Consider the following 17,116-nt stretch of genomic DNA (forward strand, 5'->3'; position numbering starts at 1 on the left):
TTGTATGGTGGTGTTCTAAGGCGGGGTGCCCATCTTGAGCGGAGGTTCCTTTGTTGGATGTATTTGGTTATTTTGTTACTGATAAAAAGCGGTCCTGTTCCATGTATAGCTTTGTGGGTGATACAAAGCAGCTTGAAAGTGCATCTTCTGGCAACGGGTAACCAGTGTAGTGCTCTCAAGGCAGGGAAGATGTGGGCTTGCGGCTTTACATGTAATAGTAGCCTGGCTGCCGAATTCTGGATATGTTGTAGTTTTTTCATAATAGATCAAGATGATCCATGGTAGAGGCCATTGGCATAATCCAGTTTGGATAGTACAAGCGAGATAGTAGCTTGCACCTTGTGTGGAAATCCGAGGTGGGGGAAGATGCGTCGTAAAGTCTTCAAGGTGATGAAGCTTGTTCGTGCTAATTTGTCAACTTGGGCATTCATAGTTAACTTGGAATCCATGGTGATTCCTAGGTTTTTAACTTCCTTGGATAATTGAGGAGGTGGTCCGAGATCGTCAGGCCAGATGCACAGAGGGTCATATTTTTTCCAGTCACCACATATGAGTATTTCTGTTTTGGAGGTATTTAGTTTGAGATGGCTCCAGGTCATCCACTGATCAACGGTTCTGAGGCAACTGAAGATTTGTGACTTTTCAATGTTTTTGGGGCATTCTAATTTAAGTAGTATTTGTGTGTCATCTGCATAGTTGTAGCATGTGAGATGGAAATCATTGATCAGTTCTGGTAAAGACATCATGTAGATGTTGAAAAGCAAAGGTGAGATGATTGATCCTTGGGGGACCCCTGCTTTTGTGAGGTAGGGTTCGGACGAGAAGGGGGCAGGTGGATGATATTAGATCTTTTTTGAAGATAGAAAGTAATCCAGTCGAGAGCAATCCCTTGTATGCCGGCTTCGTGGAGTCTTTGAATTAGGGTGTCATGGTCAACCGTACCAAAGGCAGCCGAGAGGTCCAAGAGAAGTAGTGCAGCAACTCCATTTCAGTCAACTGTGTTTTTAAGATCATCCCAGATTGCTATGAGTGCCGATTCAGTGCTTCTTCCTGGCCGGAGTCCAGTTTGGAAGTCTGAAAGTATAGAATTGTCTTCAATGAATTGTGACATCTGGGCGAATGCTGCTCTTTCTATTTATTTGCCCAGGAAAGGTTCATTTGTGATTGGTCTGTAGTTGTTGGGGTCTTGCGGGTCTAGGTTTGTTTTCTTTAATAAAGGTCGTATGTATGCCTTTTTCAGGTCTACAGGAAAAGTTCCTGAAGTTAAGGAGTTGTTGATCATTCTTCTTACAGGTGTGGCAGCAGAAGTAGATAGAAAAATGTTCTTGAAGATTTGTGGTGGGCAAGGGTCCGAAGGGCAACCGGAAGGTCTGCTTGCTTTGACCAAATCCATAAATTCACCCTGGGATATTTGTTTGAAGGACTGTAGAGGTTGGATTGGTTTATTTTTGGAGGGTATTTTAGGAAAGGGGTTGGTGCTGATGTTTTTCTTCTGTTTTAAATAGGAGTCCAATGTGTCTGCTTTGGTTGTGTAGTGAGTTGCCAATTCGTTTGTGAAATCTTGAGTAGTGGGATGACTTCCTTCCATGCATGTGGGTTTTCGAAATTCATTGAGAATTTTATAAAATTCCTTGGTTGTAGATTGAGCATTTTGAATTCTGTCTGAGTAGTACCTTTTTTTTAGCTTTTTTGATTGATGATTTGTATACCCTGTTAAGTTTGTGTAGCTGCAGTTTGTCTTGACTGTTGTTTGTTTTGAGCCAGGTCTGCTGCAACTTTCTGATTTGTTGCTTTATCTTTTTAAGTTCTGTGTTTCTCCAAGGTGTTGTTTTTCTTTTGTTGTGTTTAGTTTTTCTGAGTGGTATTAGGATATCAAAAGCTTCCTGTAGGCACTCATAAAGTTTTGGCACAGAATTAATTGTATCTAGATCTGTGTTGGCTGTTAGTTGTGTTTCTAAGTCATCCAAATTGAGTTTGCTCCATGGTCGAAAGGTGTATGTATATAAGTAGTTGTGGGGTGTGTTGATTTGTGGAGTTGTATGTCGGAAAGTTATCAAATGGTGGTCTGACCAAGTGATTGGCCTGATGCTATGAATAGTAACTAGTTCAGGCTTAGCAAAAATGACATCTAGGATATGACCAGCGATGTGTGTGGGATTGTGTACAATCTGATGTAGGTTCAATGCGACTAGGCCAGTGGTGATAGCTTTTGGATGGGGCATATTGGGTTTGTCAAACCAAATGTTTAGATCCCCAAGAATGCATAGGTTGGAGTATAGTGTAATAAGGTTTGAGACTGTATCTATAAAAGCATCTGGGAATGTGGTGTTGTTAGGTGGAGGTCTGTAAAGGAGGAGAAAGTTACAGGAGGAAGTTGGAGTAGGGTGGCATCTGGTAAGGAGGGCTTCACAACCTTGTAAGGAGATGTTGTCTGTTTTACTGAGGTTCAATGCCTGTTTGAATATATTAGCTAGTCCACCTCCTCTCTTGCCTATATGGTTTTGTGTGATGGTTTGATAGCCTGGAGGAAGGGCTTCGTGCAACACTGGGGCCATGTCATCTCCCAACCAGGATTCCGTTATGAATAGTAAGTCAGGTTGTGTGTCTGTGAGCAGGTTGTAGATGTGGTGCTTGTTTTTAAGAGTGATCAAGCATTTATGAGCTGGCAGTTTAGAAAAGGTGTGTTAGTGGTAGTGTTGTTTTGTTTAGGAGAATGGTAAGTAGTATAATGTGAGCTCGAAGCAGGAGTGTTGCTAGTTGTGATAACTGTTTGAGGCTCACAAAAGTCTTGCTTTTCAATATAGTGTTCCTCTTCCAGCAGGTTAAGGAGGCATTTTGTTGGGTCTGTGTGTGTGGGTGGTGGACTTGGTGGCTGAGCGAGCCATGAGGAGTGTACTGTTTTTTGTAGGGTAGTCTTATTATGTAATAGACAAGGGGATGCGAGGTTGCTATGAGTTGCATGTTTTTTATTTTGTTTGCGTTTGTTTAGTGTGGATGGAGTATGGGTTAGGGGTGGTGGAGGAGCATGTGGATCATGATGTAAGGCTCTAAATTGTGCAATGGAGGAGAGGCGAGTGAATGAAAGTTGCTGGGTTGGGGTGCTTGTGGTTTGTGTTTGTGAAGAGTGAGAAAGTAGGGGTGTAGATAGGATGGAATTTGTATTCTTTGTGTAGTCTTGAGGGTGGGAGTGTGTATGAAGATAAGTGCAATGTAAGTTTGTGTTGATTTGATGTGCTGATGTTTGTGGTCTGTATTGTTTTTGTGGAATAGTGAGAGGGGATATTGGTGTAGTTGTTTTTGGTGAGGGATTTGTATGTGAGTTAGTGCTGGTGAGTGGAATTAGAGTGTTAGATGGGGTGTTGATGTGTTTTGGAGATGAATGTACAAGGTGCGCAAGAGGCGATGGATGTGTGCAGGGGAGTTAGTGTTAGTTGCGATGACTGGAAGAGGTAATATGTGTGGTGGAGTGAAGTGTGGGGATTGTATGGTTGTGTGTAATTGGTGAAGAGAGGGAAAGAGTGTTTGTAGATGTGTGTTTGAAGGCTTGGTTTGGGCATTGTTATGATGACAGGTGGTCTGTGTGGAGCGGTGAGAATGCAGGTGTTTGACTGTTGTAGTTGTGGGGGATATGTGTATATGTGTTGTATAAAGGGTATTGTGTTGGGTGATGGGACAATACAATCTGTCTGTGGGCAGTTTGTGATGCATGAGTTGAATGCCTTTGTAGAATATGTGTTCTCATGTTGAGGGATGTGTAGGGGCTGGAACCATTCCTGGTCCACTGAGAATTGGACAGCATTTCTGGCCCTAGGCCCTAGTCCCTACCTGTCCCGAACAGGCCCAAACAGGCAGCTGCCCTTGTCCTCTCTGCCCTTTGCCTCAACGCCCGGGCTGAGACACCCTAAGTCCTAGGCTTATATAGCCCTACTAGCCAATAAGAAGCTGGTCCTAACCCTAGCCAATCCAATTTCTAGCCCTGATTCAAACAACTAATGGGAGACCCAGCCCTAATCACCAATCATAGCCCTATTCCTGACCACCAATCACAGCCCCAGCCCTAAAACCAGCAACCAGTCAGAATCCCAGCCCTATCAACCAATCATAGCCCTAGAACCAACAGCCAATCAGAATCTCAGCCCTATCCACCAATCACAGCCCTAGAACCAACAGCCAACCATAATCTCAGCCCTATCCACCAATCACAGCCCTAGAACCAACAGCAAATCAGAATCTCAGCCCTATCCACCAATCACAGCCCTAGAACCAACAGCCAATCAGATTCTCAGCCCTATCCACCAATCACAGCCCTAGAACCAACAGCCAATCAGATTATCAGCCCTAGAACCAACAGCCAATCAGATTCTCAGCCCTATCCACCAATCATCACCCCAGCCCTGGAGCCAGCAACCAATGGAAAGACCATCTCCCAACTACCTATCACAACAACATATGCAACAACCAATAGGAACTTATATAAGGAGCAAGTTAACTGAAGTCCAGTCCCTGTGGTCAGGGGGAAAGGCAACTACTGCTCTATTCAGATTAGTAAACGTTTTAAAAAAAAAAGAAAGTGGTTAATGCTCTTGTCGCACATCTAAATCCAATCAAGTTCGAAGTCGTACAGCGTATGTTTAGGGCATGGTGCCAACCTGGTCAAGAAAACCCAACCACCACGGGTTTCACAGATACACAGAATAACACACGGAACCCAATAGGGACCACCTATTTCCTGTGCTGTTAGGTACAAAATGAAAAAAGAAGAGGACCAGGGCACTCAAAGTCTGTATAATAAATATGTAATCCAAGTAGAGTTTCAAAAGGTACTTTTAATCCAAGATCAGAAAACAGCCAACACGTGTTTCGTCCTTGCGGACTTTTTCAAGGCTGAAACATAAACAAATAGCAATGCTTGTCTATATAGTTATTCACATAAAAATAAAAGAAAAGGATAAAAACAAGAAAATAAGTGATACACGTGTGAAGATTCCACAAATGGATGCAAATTTTAGCATGAGGGATAAAGCTCTTCAGTGTATATAGATATTTAGATATATGAGATACCCCATAGTTGGACCAAGCAGGAAAATGACACATGCTATTTAATATAGAATAAGGTGATCGTAAGTAGAAAGAGAAAAAAAAGAATTTATTTATTTAATATATGTTCTTTCAAGTGTAGGTGAGAGTGGTTTTCTCTATCCAGTAAAGAAGTATGTAAAGGAAACCTTTTTCCTCTAGTTGTTAATAAACCCTAAAAGAGTACATGCATGGAAAATATCGTGTGTGACAGACCATATTAGTGAGGCAAGCATGAAGAAAGTTAATAGTTAGAGAGATCACTATTACCTCATAGGTTCAAGTATGGAAAAAGACTAGTTTCAGTAGGGCTTCTTGTGCCCCAACAGTACATTTTCGAATCTGGGGGAGAGAGGCAATGTAAAGCGTTTGTGATATTGTAAGGTTAAGGACTGAAATAGGTCAGATAAAATAGCGAGGTAGGAGGGAAAGGAAAAAAGGTCTACCTACCCACTATATAGGATCAGTTCTTGCCATATAGTATGGCTTGCATTACTTTTATTATACTTTATGGCTTGTCATATATATGAAGACAGGTCATATGGTGTGTCCGTACACCAGATGGTGATATCATGGGGTCCCTAAGGGCCCAGTCTGCAAAAAATAGAAAATATATATGTATAAGCGAACCAGTAAAAGAACAAACAGCTGTAAGGTAAAAAGACCGAGCACAGGTGAGGATATCTATTAAATGCGGTACAGCACACACTATTATAGATACTGGAATACCTGAATAGTTATAAGCCTTTGTAGAAATAGGTGTGTGTCTCTAGCTAGCATTAAGCAGCTATGCTTGTATTGTCAGAGAAAGCTGAATCCAAGTCCCCGTTTAAGGAGGATAAAGAGAGACAAAAACATAGCGAGTTTACCCCCTTGGGGGTTAACGTAAGTTTAACTCAAAAAGTTCAAAAAGTGCAAGTGCCCTAGGGCAGCTAGTAAAGTAACATACCTTATTTCTGTAAAGCACCGTACGTTTGGTAGCGTCGGTGTGAAGAGTAGAGAGGGGAAGCGCGTGATAACGCTTCCGTGCCGTCCATAAGGTGTTCGTCTCTCCGAGTGTCGGCGTCTATATGCGCGCACTCTGAAGATAGAGAGAGGACTATGGCCAAACATGAATAGGGCACCTGAACGTGCCCTGGCTGTAAACGGGCATCGGCGGACGCCATATTGGTAGTGCGCTAGGCAGATAAGAAACTGTCTGAATATACTGAAAAAACCCATTTGAAGAGGTTTAAATGGGACATGTCTCAAATTAGGGACTAAGGCAGTATTAAAAGATTGAAAACACACGGAGAGATAGGAGAGAAATATCGTGACTTAATAGTGTTGTGAAGGGTGAACAGAGGCAAAAAAAAAAAAAAAAAAAAAGGAACAGTGTTCCCAAAAACAAACATGCTTACGTGGTACTACCATTATCAAACTGGTGTTAAGGAAGATAAGTCCCATATGTTTGGAAAGCAGTCACGAATCTACAGATGGTGGGGGAGCAGTGACATATTACACAAAACCATGTGATTATGTGTCCTCCAAAATAGTCTAAATCCCAAAACAGCTATAATAATTTAGATGGACCATAAAAAACAGACTTTTCTCTTTCCTTTTGCATTATAGAGATAAGCATAGAAATAAGATAATAGCTCTCAGCATGTTTACAATGCTCATATATAAACGAATACAGTACACTCGATGGATTCATTATCTTAGTACAGAACGGAGAAGGTTACAGTCAATACATTTCACATGTACAAATGAAGGCAAAGCATCAAAGCCGTTGATATAAAGTACAAATCTTAGTAGTAATAGGCTTAATACCATGTTCGAAGATGATGGGGGGTTCCATATTGTGAACCGAATAGAAACATGCTATGGTACCCAAGATGAATCACAAGGTACATCAATGATACAAGAAAACATTTAAAATGATCTAGTATGAAGAGACAATATGAAGAGAACAGATATTTACTGGAAACTCAACCTCAAAGAAAACATTCATCCAAAAGTTTTTTTGTCCCACCAATGGAGTCAAATAACACAGAGCTGTGAGTTCAGGTTGCGGTAGTTTACAGAAATACATGGAGATCTTTGTGAATATTCAAGCCCTGTTCGACAGCCCGTAATTTAATTATCCATCTGCTTTCTAAGCGTCTCAGAGCCAGGGTACGGTTGCCCCCACGGGGCATTTTGCTTAAGGAATCTATTCCATGTATGGTAATGTCCAGGACTTCCCTTTGTCCATGTTGCTCATTGTAATGAGACGCAAATGGATAGTTGGCATTGTGTGTTCGGATGGCTCTCAAATGTTCTTGGATCCTCTCCTTCAAGGGGCGGATGGTGCTACCTACATAGATGAGTCCACATAGGCACACAATGCAATACACAACGTAGCTCGTGTTGCAATTAATAAAATGTTTGATTTTATGTTCGACCTGGGTGTTATATTGGAATCCCAGTGTCTTGTCTTTAATGTAGCCACAGATACTACAGTGACCACACTTATAGGTGCCTGGTGGCGGTTTGGGTAACCAAGTACCGTTGTTGACTGGGGGCAGAAAACTGTGGCATAGCTGGTCCCGTAGGGTAGTACCCCTCTTATAGATTATGCTAGGTTTCATGGTGAGGCCTTTTTTGAGCACATCGTCCGTTAAGAGCAGTGACCAGTGTTTACGTACAGTTTTAAATATTCGGGAGCTAAGTGCACTGTGTCTTATGACAAGAGAAATACGTTCATGTGGATCCTTCTTTTTTGAATTCATAAGTAGGTCAGAACGTTTAGTTTTCAAGATCTTATTGCATGCCTTTTTTATGATCTGAGGGTGGTAGCCTCTGTGTCTGAACCGAAGTTCCATGTTGAATAGTTCTTCTTTAAAGACTAGGTCTTCACTACAGTTACGGCGTATTCTGGTACTTTCTCCATATGGAATGGCATCAATTTGGGGTTTGGGATGTGAGCTCGTAGCATGAAGTACTGCATTACAGGCTGTCGGTTTTCTGAAAAGTTTAGTACAGATTTTGCCCTGCTTGATATAAATGGTGAGATCCAGGAAATTTATTGAGGAAGAACTAACTTCATGAGTAAATTTGATGTTATACCTGTTGTTATTTAAATGTTCTGTGAAGTGAATAAAAGTAGCTACATCACCTGACCAGAAGACTAGGATATCGTCTATGTATCTGCCCCAATATAAAATGTGTTGCGTCAAAAATGATGGACAGGCACGCCACACATGTGTTTTCTCTAGATACCCCATATATAGGTTAGCGTATGATGGGGCAAATTTGGCCCCCATCGCCACTCCTTGTATCTGGCGATACCATAGACCATTATGCATAAAGATGTTATTGTCTAGGACCATTTGTATAAGGTCAATAAGCATATTGGAGTGGTCAAGTAGGGAGGCATCCCTGGTGTCTAGAAAATGTTGTATGGCCATGAGACCTTCCGATCTAGGGATGCTAGTGTACAAAGAAGTAACATCTAATGTGGCCAAAAAGTGGCCTTCCGTCCACTCATAGTCCGCAATTTTGCATAATAGATCTTTAGTATCCCTGATATAAGAGGGTAGGTTTTGGACAAAGGGCTGTAAAAAGATATCAATGTACTCCGACAGTTTTTCCGTTGGGGAGCCAATACCAGAGATGATAGGTCTGCCAGGGGGAAAATTACCCTTTTTGTGTATCTTGGGTAGAACATACATGCAAGGTATGGTGGGTGTGTAGTTATAAAGATATCTGAACTCCATATCCGAGATTAAGTCAAGGTTCAGGAATGTTTGTAACTTCTGTAGGATGCATCTATTCACATTTGACATAGGATTAGAGGTGAGCTTGTGGTACGCTGTGCAGTCCGATAGTTGACGATCTACTTCGGATATATAGTCTTTCCTGTCCATAATAACGATGTTCCCACCCTTATCTGCTTCTTTGATGACTATGTCATTGCAACTAGATAGGGAATAGATGGCTCTTTTTTCAGCTAGAGTAATGTTGTGTGAAGGGATGGATTTATGTCCCAAAGCATATTGTTCTTCCATGTGATAAAGATCACTAGTGATCTTTCTGTAGAAAGAGTCAATTGCATAATCCCTGGGAATCACAGGTGTAAATTTGGACGTGGTCTTTAGACCGCTGAAGCTTCTGATGTTAGGGTCTATGTTGAGATCCGTAAGGATCTCAGCAAGTGATGGTAAGGGGCCATCCGTATGTTCTATTGATAGCAACGTTTGTATATCTTTGACGTCTTTAATAGTCATAGTACTAGGGGTGTGGTGACCCGTGATGAGTGGGCGGACAGGGGTATTCGAGTCATTAAAAAATTTGTATAGTTTACATTTACGAATGAAGTTAAAAAGGCTGATATGAAGTTGCGTGAAGTCTGGAAGAATGGTCGGTACAAATCCCAAGCCTTTTTTCAAGATGTTAGTTTGTTCTTGGTTAAGAATTTTGGAGGATAGGTTAACAATGCCAATGGAGTCGGGAGTATCAACACCTGATGTACCATCGTCCATCAATGTTGGACATTGCGAGTGCTGGAGCGCGTGGCTACCCCCTCTACTCGACTGTTTGTGTTTGTGTTTCCCTCGTCTGGTGGTCTTGCGGTGCCCGCGTCTCTCTTCTGAGGTTGTTTTTGACCCCTCCGGAACCTTTCTAACTCCAATAAAAAAGGTGACCTATGTGTGGAGGTGGGTAATGGTGTTTTGTCCCTCATATCCTCACTCATCCCACTGGATATGCTAGAAGCATCTGTGTCGCTTGTCGTAGGGTTGGACAGAGGAAGATTTTTAAGAATGCCAGCTGATTCCTTATGTGTGTCAGATTTTGTATTATCATATTTACGTGCAAACGTAAAAACCCTTCCATTTTTGTAGTCACTGTCATCTCTCCTGAGTTTACGCAGTTTCTTGTCCTTAATATATAGTTGGTGTTTTTGTAAGACATCTCTAAGGATGTTAAAGTTTTTTTTCTTAGTGTCAGGTGAGTCTATGCTGTCAATCTCCTTTTCTAACAGTTCGATATCCTGTAGGAGTTTGTCCCTTTTTGCTTTGGCATCGCGAATAAGTATGTCCATCATTCCGTATGATGAAGCAATTAGTAGTTGTTCCCATTCTTTGAGTAATTCTGGGCTAAGATCGTCAAATGACGGGAATAGAATGACCCTCAGACCCCTAGGGGTCTGTTGATTTTCCATATATTTCTGTAAGATTGTATAATCCCACCAACGTGAGAGTTCCTGTTTTCTAAGTCGTTCCAATTTAATAAATTTGGTTCTAAGACCTTCGTGTGTTGTGGTGGATGTGCAGGATACATTGGCTTGGGAATTATTCTGGAATAGTTCTTTTAGCAGGGTATCTCTATTATCATCAAATTTATCCATTTTAAATATGCTAGACGATGTTAGAAAATGTCAGTTTAAACAATTATGTAAAACGTGCTGTCATATAAGGTACAGATAACTAGTGTCAATATTGTTACAAAAAGATTTAGAGAAAGGCAGAGTGCGTACAGCATCAATTTGCGATTAGTAAACGTTTTTAAAAAAAAAGAAAGTGGTTAATGCTCTTGTCGCACATCTAAATCCAATCAAGTTCGAAGTCGTACAGCGTATGTTTAGGGCATGGTGCCAACCTGGTCAAGAAAACCCAACCACCACGGGTTTCACAGATACACAGAATAACACACGGAACCCAATAGGGACCACCTATTTCCTGTGCTGTTAGGTACAAAATGAAAAAAGAAGAGGACCAGGGCACTCAAAGTCTGTATAATAAATATGTAATCCAAGTAGAGTTTCAAAAGGTACTTTTAATCCAAGATCAGAAAACAGCCAACACGTGTTTCGTCCTTGCGGACTTTTTCAAGGCTGAAACATAAACAAATAGCAATGCTTGTCTATATAGTTATTCACATAAAAATAAAAGAAAAGGATAAAAACAAGAAAATAAGTGATACACGTGTGAAGATTCCACAAATGGATGCAAATTTTAGCATGAGGGATAAAGCTCTTCAGTGTATATAGATATTTAGATATATGAGATACCCCATAGTTGGACCAAGCAGGAAAATGACACATGCTATTTAATATAGAATAAGGTGATCGTAAGTAGAAAGAGAAAAAAAAGAATTTATTTATTTAATATATGTTCTTTCAAGTGTAGGTGAGAGTGGTTTTCTCTATCCAGTAAAGAAGTATGTAAAGGAAACCTTTTTCCTCTAGTTGTTAATAAACCCTAAAAGAGTACATGCATGGAAAACATCGTGTGTGACAGACCATATTAGTGAGGCAAGCATGAAGAAAGTTAATAGTTAGAGAGATCACTATTACCTCATAGGTTCAAGTATGGAAAAAGACTAGTTTCAGTAGGGCTTCTTGTGCCCCAACAGTACATTTTCGAATCTGGGGGAGAGAGGCAATGTAAAGCGTTTGTGATATTGTAAGGTTAAGGACTGAAATAGGTCAGATAAAATAGCGAGGTAGGAGGGAAAGGAAAAAAGGTCTACCTACCCACTATATAGGATCAGTTCTTGCCATATAGTATGGCTTGCATTACTTTTATTATACTTTATGGCTTGTCATATATATGAAGACAGGTCATATGGTGTGTCCGTACACCAGATGGTGATATCATGGGGTCCCTAAGGGCCCAGTCTGCAAAAAATAGAAAATATATATGTATAAGCGAACCAGTAAAAGAACAAACAGCTGTAAGGTAAAAAGACCGAGCACAGGTGAGGATATCTATTAAATGCGGTACAGCACACACTATTATAGATACTGGAATACCTGAATAGTTATAAGCCTTTGTAGAAATAGGTGTGTGTCTCTAGCTAGCATTAAGCAGCTATGCTTGTATTGTCAGAGAAAGCTGAATCCAAGTCCCCGTTTAAGGAGGATAAAGAGAGACAAAAACATAGCGAGTTTACCCCCTTGGGGGTTAACGTAAGTTTAACTCAAAAAGTTCAAAAAGTGCAAGTGCCCTAGGGCAGCTAGTAAAGTAACATACCTTATTTCTGTAACACCTTATGGACGGCACGGAAGCGTTATCACGCGCTTCCCCTCTCTACTCTTCACACCGACGCTACCAAACGTACGGTGCTTTACAGAAATAAGGTATGTTACTTTACTAGCTGCCCTAGGGCACTTGCACTTTTTGAACTTTTTGAGTTAAACTTACGTTAACCCCCAAGGGGGTAAACTCGCTATGTTTTTGTCTCTCTTTATCCTCCTTAAACGGGGACTTGGATTCAGCTTTCTCTGACAATACAAGCATAGCTGCTTAATGCTAGCTAGAGACACACACCTATTTCTACAAAGGCTTATAACTATTCAGGTATTCCAGTATCTATAATAGTGTGTGCTGTACCGCATTTAATAGATATCCTCACCTGTGCTCGGTCTTTTTACCTTACAGCTGTTTGTTCTTTTACTGGTTCGCTTATACATATATATTTTCTATTTTTTGCAGACTGGGCCCTTAGGGACCCCATGATATCACCATCTGGTGTACGGACACACCATATGACCTGTCTTCATATATATGACAAGCCATAAAGTATAATAAAAGTAATGCAAGCCATACTATATGGCAAGAACTGATCCTATATAGTGGGTAGTTAGACCTTTTTTCCTTTCCCTCCTACCTCGCTATTTTATCTGACCTATTTCAGTCCTTAACCTTACAATATCACAAACGCTTTACATTGCCTCTCTCCCCCAGATTCGAAAATGTACTGTTGGGGCACAAGAAGCCCTACTGAAACTAGTCTTTTTCCATACTTGAACCTATGAGGTAATAGTGATCTCTCTAACTATTAACTTTCTTCATGCTTGCCTCACTAATATGGTCTGTCACACACAATGTTTTCCATGCATGTACTCTTTTAGGGTTTATTAACAACTAGAGGAAAAAGGTTTCCTTTACATACTTCTTTACTGGATAGAGAAAACCACTCTCACCTACACTTGAAAGAACATATATTAAATAAATAAATTCTTTTTTTTCTCTTTCTACTTACGATCACCTTATTCTATATTAAATAGCATGTGTAATTTTCCTGCTTGGTCCAACTATGGGGTATCTCATATATCTAAATATCTATATACACTGAAGAGCTTTATCCCTCATGCTAAAATTTGCATCCATTTGTGGAATCTTCACACGTGTATCACTTATTTTCTTGTTTTTATCCTTTTCTTTTATTTTTATGTGAATAACTATATAGACAAGCATTGCTATTTGTTTATGTTTCAGCCTTGAAAAAGTCCGCAAGGACGAAACACGTGTTGGCTGTTTTCTGATCTTGGATTAAAAGTACCTTTTGAAACTCTACTTGGATTACATATTTATTATACAGACTTTGAGTGCCCTGGTCCTCTTCTTTTTTCATACTGCTCTATTCAGAATCTCCTTGGATACAGACAGGCTGCATCCACACTTCCAAGCTAGTAGAGTCTACTTTCCAGGTAAGGGATAGATTGTTTAAGAAACAAACCCTGGAATACTGCTGGGCGCGCACTCTGAAATCAGGCTTTTTTAAAGGTAAAAAATCAGGGGGCCAGACAGTTTTTAAGCACAATTTAAATCACAGAAACAGATTAAAACAGTCTCCTAAAGACACACTCTGCAAGATGTATGTAGCCTTTTTACTTTGAAGAAAAAGGGGGGTTTATGTGCCACAAACTAGCAAGGCAATTCACACAGTCACGGCAAAAACGAATTAAAAAAAACACCACTTTAAAAGAGACCAGGCTGCCTGAAAAACAGAGAGCCCACAGTAAAACAGACACAGGTAGCTGAAATAAACACTTTTCAACAAATAATACTATTTACCCAGAAAAATCTCAGGGCTCCTTACCTAGGTCTTTTTGCAGTCCTTGAAACACTGGGCTGTATCAGGACACAGAGGAGATACAGAGGCTCACAAAATGGAGGTGGCTGCCTTGGGCTTCCCTCCACAAACTTAAGGGGCCAGAGCAGGTGTGGGGGGGCGGGTCTCAGGTGCAGCAGGGACTCGGGGAACCAATCAGCTAAGTCCAGTCCCTGTGGTCAGGGGGAAAGGCAACTGTTGCTCTATTCAGAATCTCCTTGGATACAGACAGGCTGAATCCACACTTCTAAGCTAGCAGAGTCTACTTTCCAGGTAAGGGAGAGATTGTTTAGGAGACAAACCCTGGAATACTGCTGGGCGCGCACTCTGAAATCGGGCTTTTTTAAAGGCAAAAAAACAGGGGGCAGACAGTTTTTAAGCACAATTTAAATCATAGAAACAGATTAAAACAGTCTCCTAAAAACACACTCTGCAAGATGTATGTAGCCTTTTTACTTTGAAGAAAAAAAAGGGGGGTGGCGATGTGCCACAAACTAGCAAGGCAATTCACACAGTCACGGCAAAAATGAATTAAAAAAAAACACCACTTTAAAAGAGGCCAGGCTGCCTGAAACACAGAGAATCCACAGTAAAACAGACACAGGTAGCTGAAATAAACACTTTTGAACAAATAATACTATTTACCCAGATGATTAATGTGTGTTTATTAATGAGAAAAATGCATAGATATATTAATATTAGAAAATAATGTGTATAATCGAAAATGTGCTCTCGGAGAATGGTCACCATGTGTATTAACAGATGCAAAATAATGAAAAAAGAATAACAAAACGTATTAATATATCATAACTGAATGTATAACCTATGTTTTATGTTAATTCACATTCTTAAATTAGCCGGACTAAAGGCCTGGTTTCGCTGGGCCTTGCTTGCTCATAACGTGGAGACTTCGAAAAGCGTTGCGAGGACTGGTAACTGGAAGGAGAAACCTTGAACTGTTCAGAGTTCAGATGGTTTAGCTGGAACATTCTGCAATGTACCAACGGACAGGAGGTGATGAAGACAATTTGATACAATTATGTGTAGTGTAGGCTAAATGTCCTTTCCCAGGACTTGAACAATAGAGGCACTGACTAAAGACTTGTATGAAACAATTTAGTTACCTGAAGGGCTGGATGATGTTCTCATCGCAAGAAGAACCAATCAGTTTTATGGGACGTAAAGTATATGCAAAATTAGAGATTTGGTAAACAAAAACTATAGGTTAGAGTCATAACTTCCGATGGACTGACCAATTAGCAATTAGTGGGATGGACTGGGAGAACCTAATAAAAAGTCATGACTAGGGGTGTGACATCAGAACTGAGAAGAGAAAGTTGATGACGTTAGGAGACGCTGTCTGAGGTGCTGATAATTGGGCTTATACTCTGTGAGCCTGATATGTACCTGACCACTGATGACCTGGGGACGAAGACTGACTTGTTGCTGATCCATCCTGGATAAGTAGCTATGAAAATGTGACTGACTAATTTTGTGCCTTTTCTTCTAGGTACCAACTGCGCTGTTTTTATAGAAATTCTCTCTTAGGTAGATTTTTCCAAATTGATGTTTTTCTCTAAATTGTTTTAGCATGAAGACCCCCATGCTGATGCTAATCTTGGTTAGGTAGGCTGACAGGGGAGACGTTGACAGTGACAAATGACTGACAAATTGAATTGCTGAATTATATTTTTAATGCTGATATCCATAGCTTATGTTGTTGTTTGATCGCATATGTTTTTTTTTGGCTTCCAAAAGATAGTGTCTTCTAACTGATGAATTATTATAGAATCAGAATGACTAAACTTGAACTAACTGATGACTTAGAATTGTAATCAATAGGGAATAAAACTTCTTAACCTTTTCAATGAGTGATGGTTATTTCTGATTAATATGGTTTTCTTTTTGGTTTCTTAAGTGTTTAATATTGAATTATTGTTGTTGATTATTGGTTCAGTGATCACTGCATGACTAGGATGCTCCATGCGATTCAAAAGGTTCATCGACCTATACACATCCCCTTGGAAGTTTACTCAATAAGGACCGGGCGTGCTAGCAAGACGATCTATTGAAATAGATCCTTAGAGCTCCTACTGCATCTAAAAGATGAATGAAGGGATCCAAATGGTTAATGTCTGTCTATATAACAAGCAGAAAAATCTCATGACCTGTATGGAAATTGGAAATTATCTTTGGGAGTAACCATTGATTTAAAGAAAGGACTATATGATTCTCAAAGACCTTTAAATAAGGTTGCCAAAAAACAAGAGCCTCACAACTCACCCAAAAGCCTCTCTGTGGTGGTGGCCACCAGAAAAAAAGGCCTTATAGTTCAGGAACTCATCAGATCAGATGTTGCCTCCATAGTTTCATATAAAGCCCTCCATAAAAAAGACAAGGCTAAAGGCAAATCCCAGGCAGGAAAAATATTACGAACCTTAGGTCTCAAGAATTCAAATCCATTGTCATGTGACTGAAGCCTAAGTAGGAGAATGGTCACCACACGGGGAAATTAATACCCAAATCGCAGTCCACTGTAATTGAAAGGTGGCAAAGGACAATCCCTTATCAAAGCTTTCCTGCAAAATTGTAAAATATTAGGTGTTGCATTTGTGAATGGGTCCAAAGACTTCAGTGTGCGTCACAAATCAAAAGAAGCCCAGTGATTATCATAATTTGTATCAGTAGACTACTTTCTAGAGGCCTGTAAGGAACCTGAGACAACAAGAGACAATCGCTTACTCAAAAACACTTTCCTCTCAGTCTCCATATTGTTTATAGTTTCAAGTGGACAATGGAGTCTAGGGGAAGAGGAGGAAAAGCAAGAGGGTGATAGGGATTCTGTTGTATTCCATTCCTGCTCCAGATGTAGACATCTCAATAGGGGAAGCCATAGCCAACTTGTCCAAAATGGAAGAATCAAGCCTACTTCTGCTGGCTTCCCTTGCAGCCTTGCCAAAATCATCTTTGGGATCAGTGGAATGGGGAATTTATAGAGAAGGCAGCCGACCAGCAGCTGGTTAGATCATCAATGCCCGTCACCAGTTGGTTGTGAAATCTGGCCAGAAATAGAGGAAGCAGAGTTCTAACTCATTGCAAACACATCTATCAAAGGTACCCCTGCCTCCTGCATATCTCCTGAATTATTAGAGGGCTAATGACAAAATCCTGAGAGCTC

At 40.5% G+C, this 17,116-nt stretch overlaps 1 long non-coding RNA gene across 1 annotated transcript in view; it reads left to right on the forward strand.

Moving 5' to 3' along the window:
- The window catches only part of LOC138247238 (uncharacterized), a 60,709-nt gene extending 44,943 nt beyond the window's left edge, over positions 1-15,766 (forward strand). The window contains exon 5 of the long non-coding RNA XR_011194379.1: positions 14,796-15,766. This is a non-coding gene — a long non-coding RNA (uncharacterized lncRNA). The remainder of the gene's footprint in view (positions 1-14,795) is intronic.
- The last annotated feature ends 1,350 nt before the right edge of the window (positions 15,767-17,116 follow it).

This window comes from Pleurodeles waltl, chromosome 7 (genome assembly GCF_031143425.1).
Source record: "Pleurodeles waltl isolate 20211129_DDA chromosome 7, aPleWal1.hap1.20221129, whole genome shotgun sequence".
Lineage (NCBI taxonomy): Eukaryota > Metazoa > Chordata > Amphibia > Caudata > Salamandridae > Pleurodeles > Pleurodeles waltl.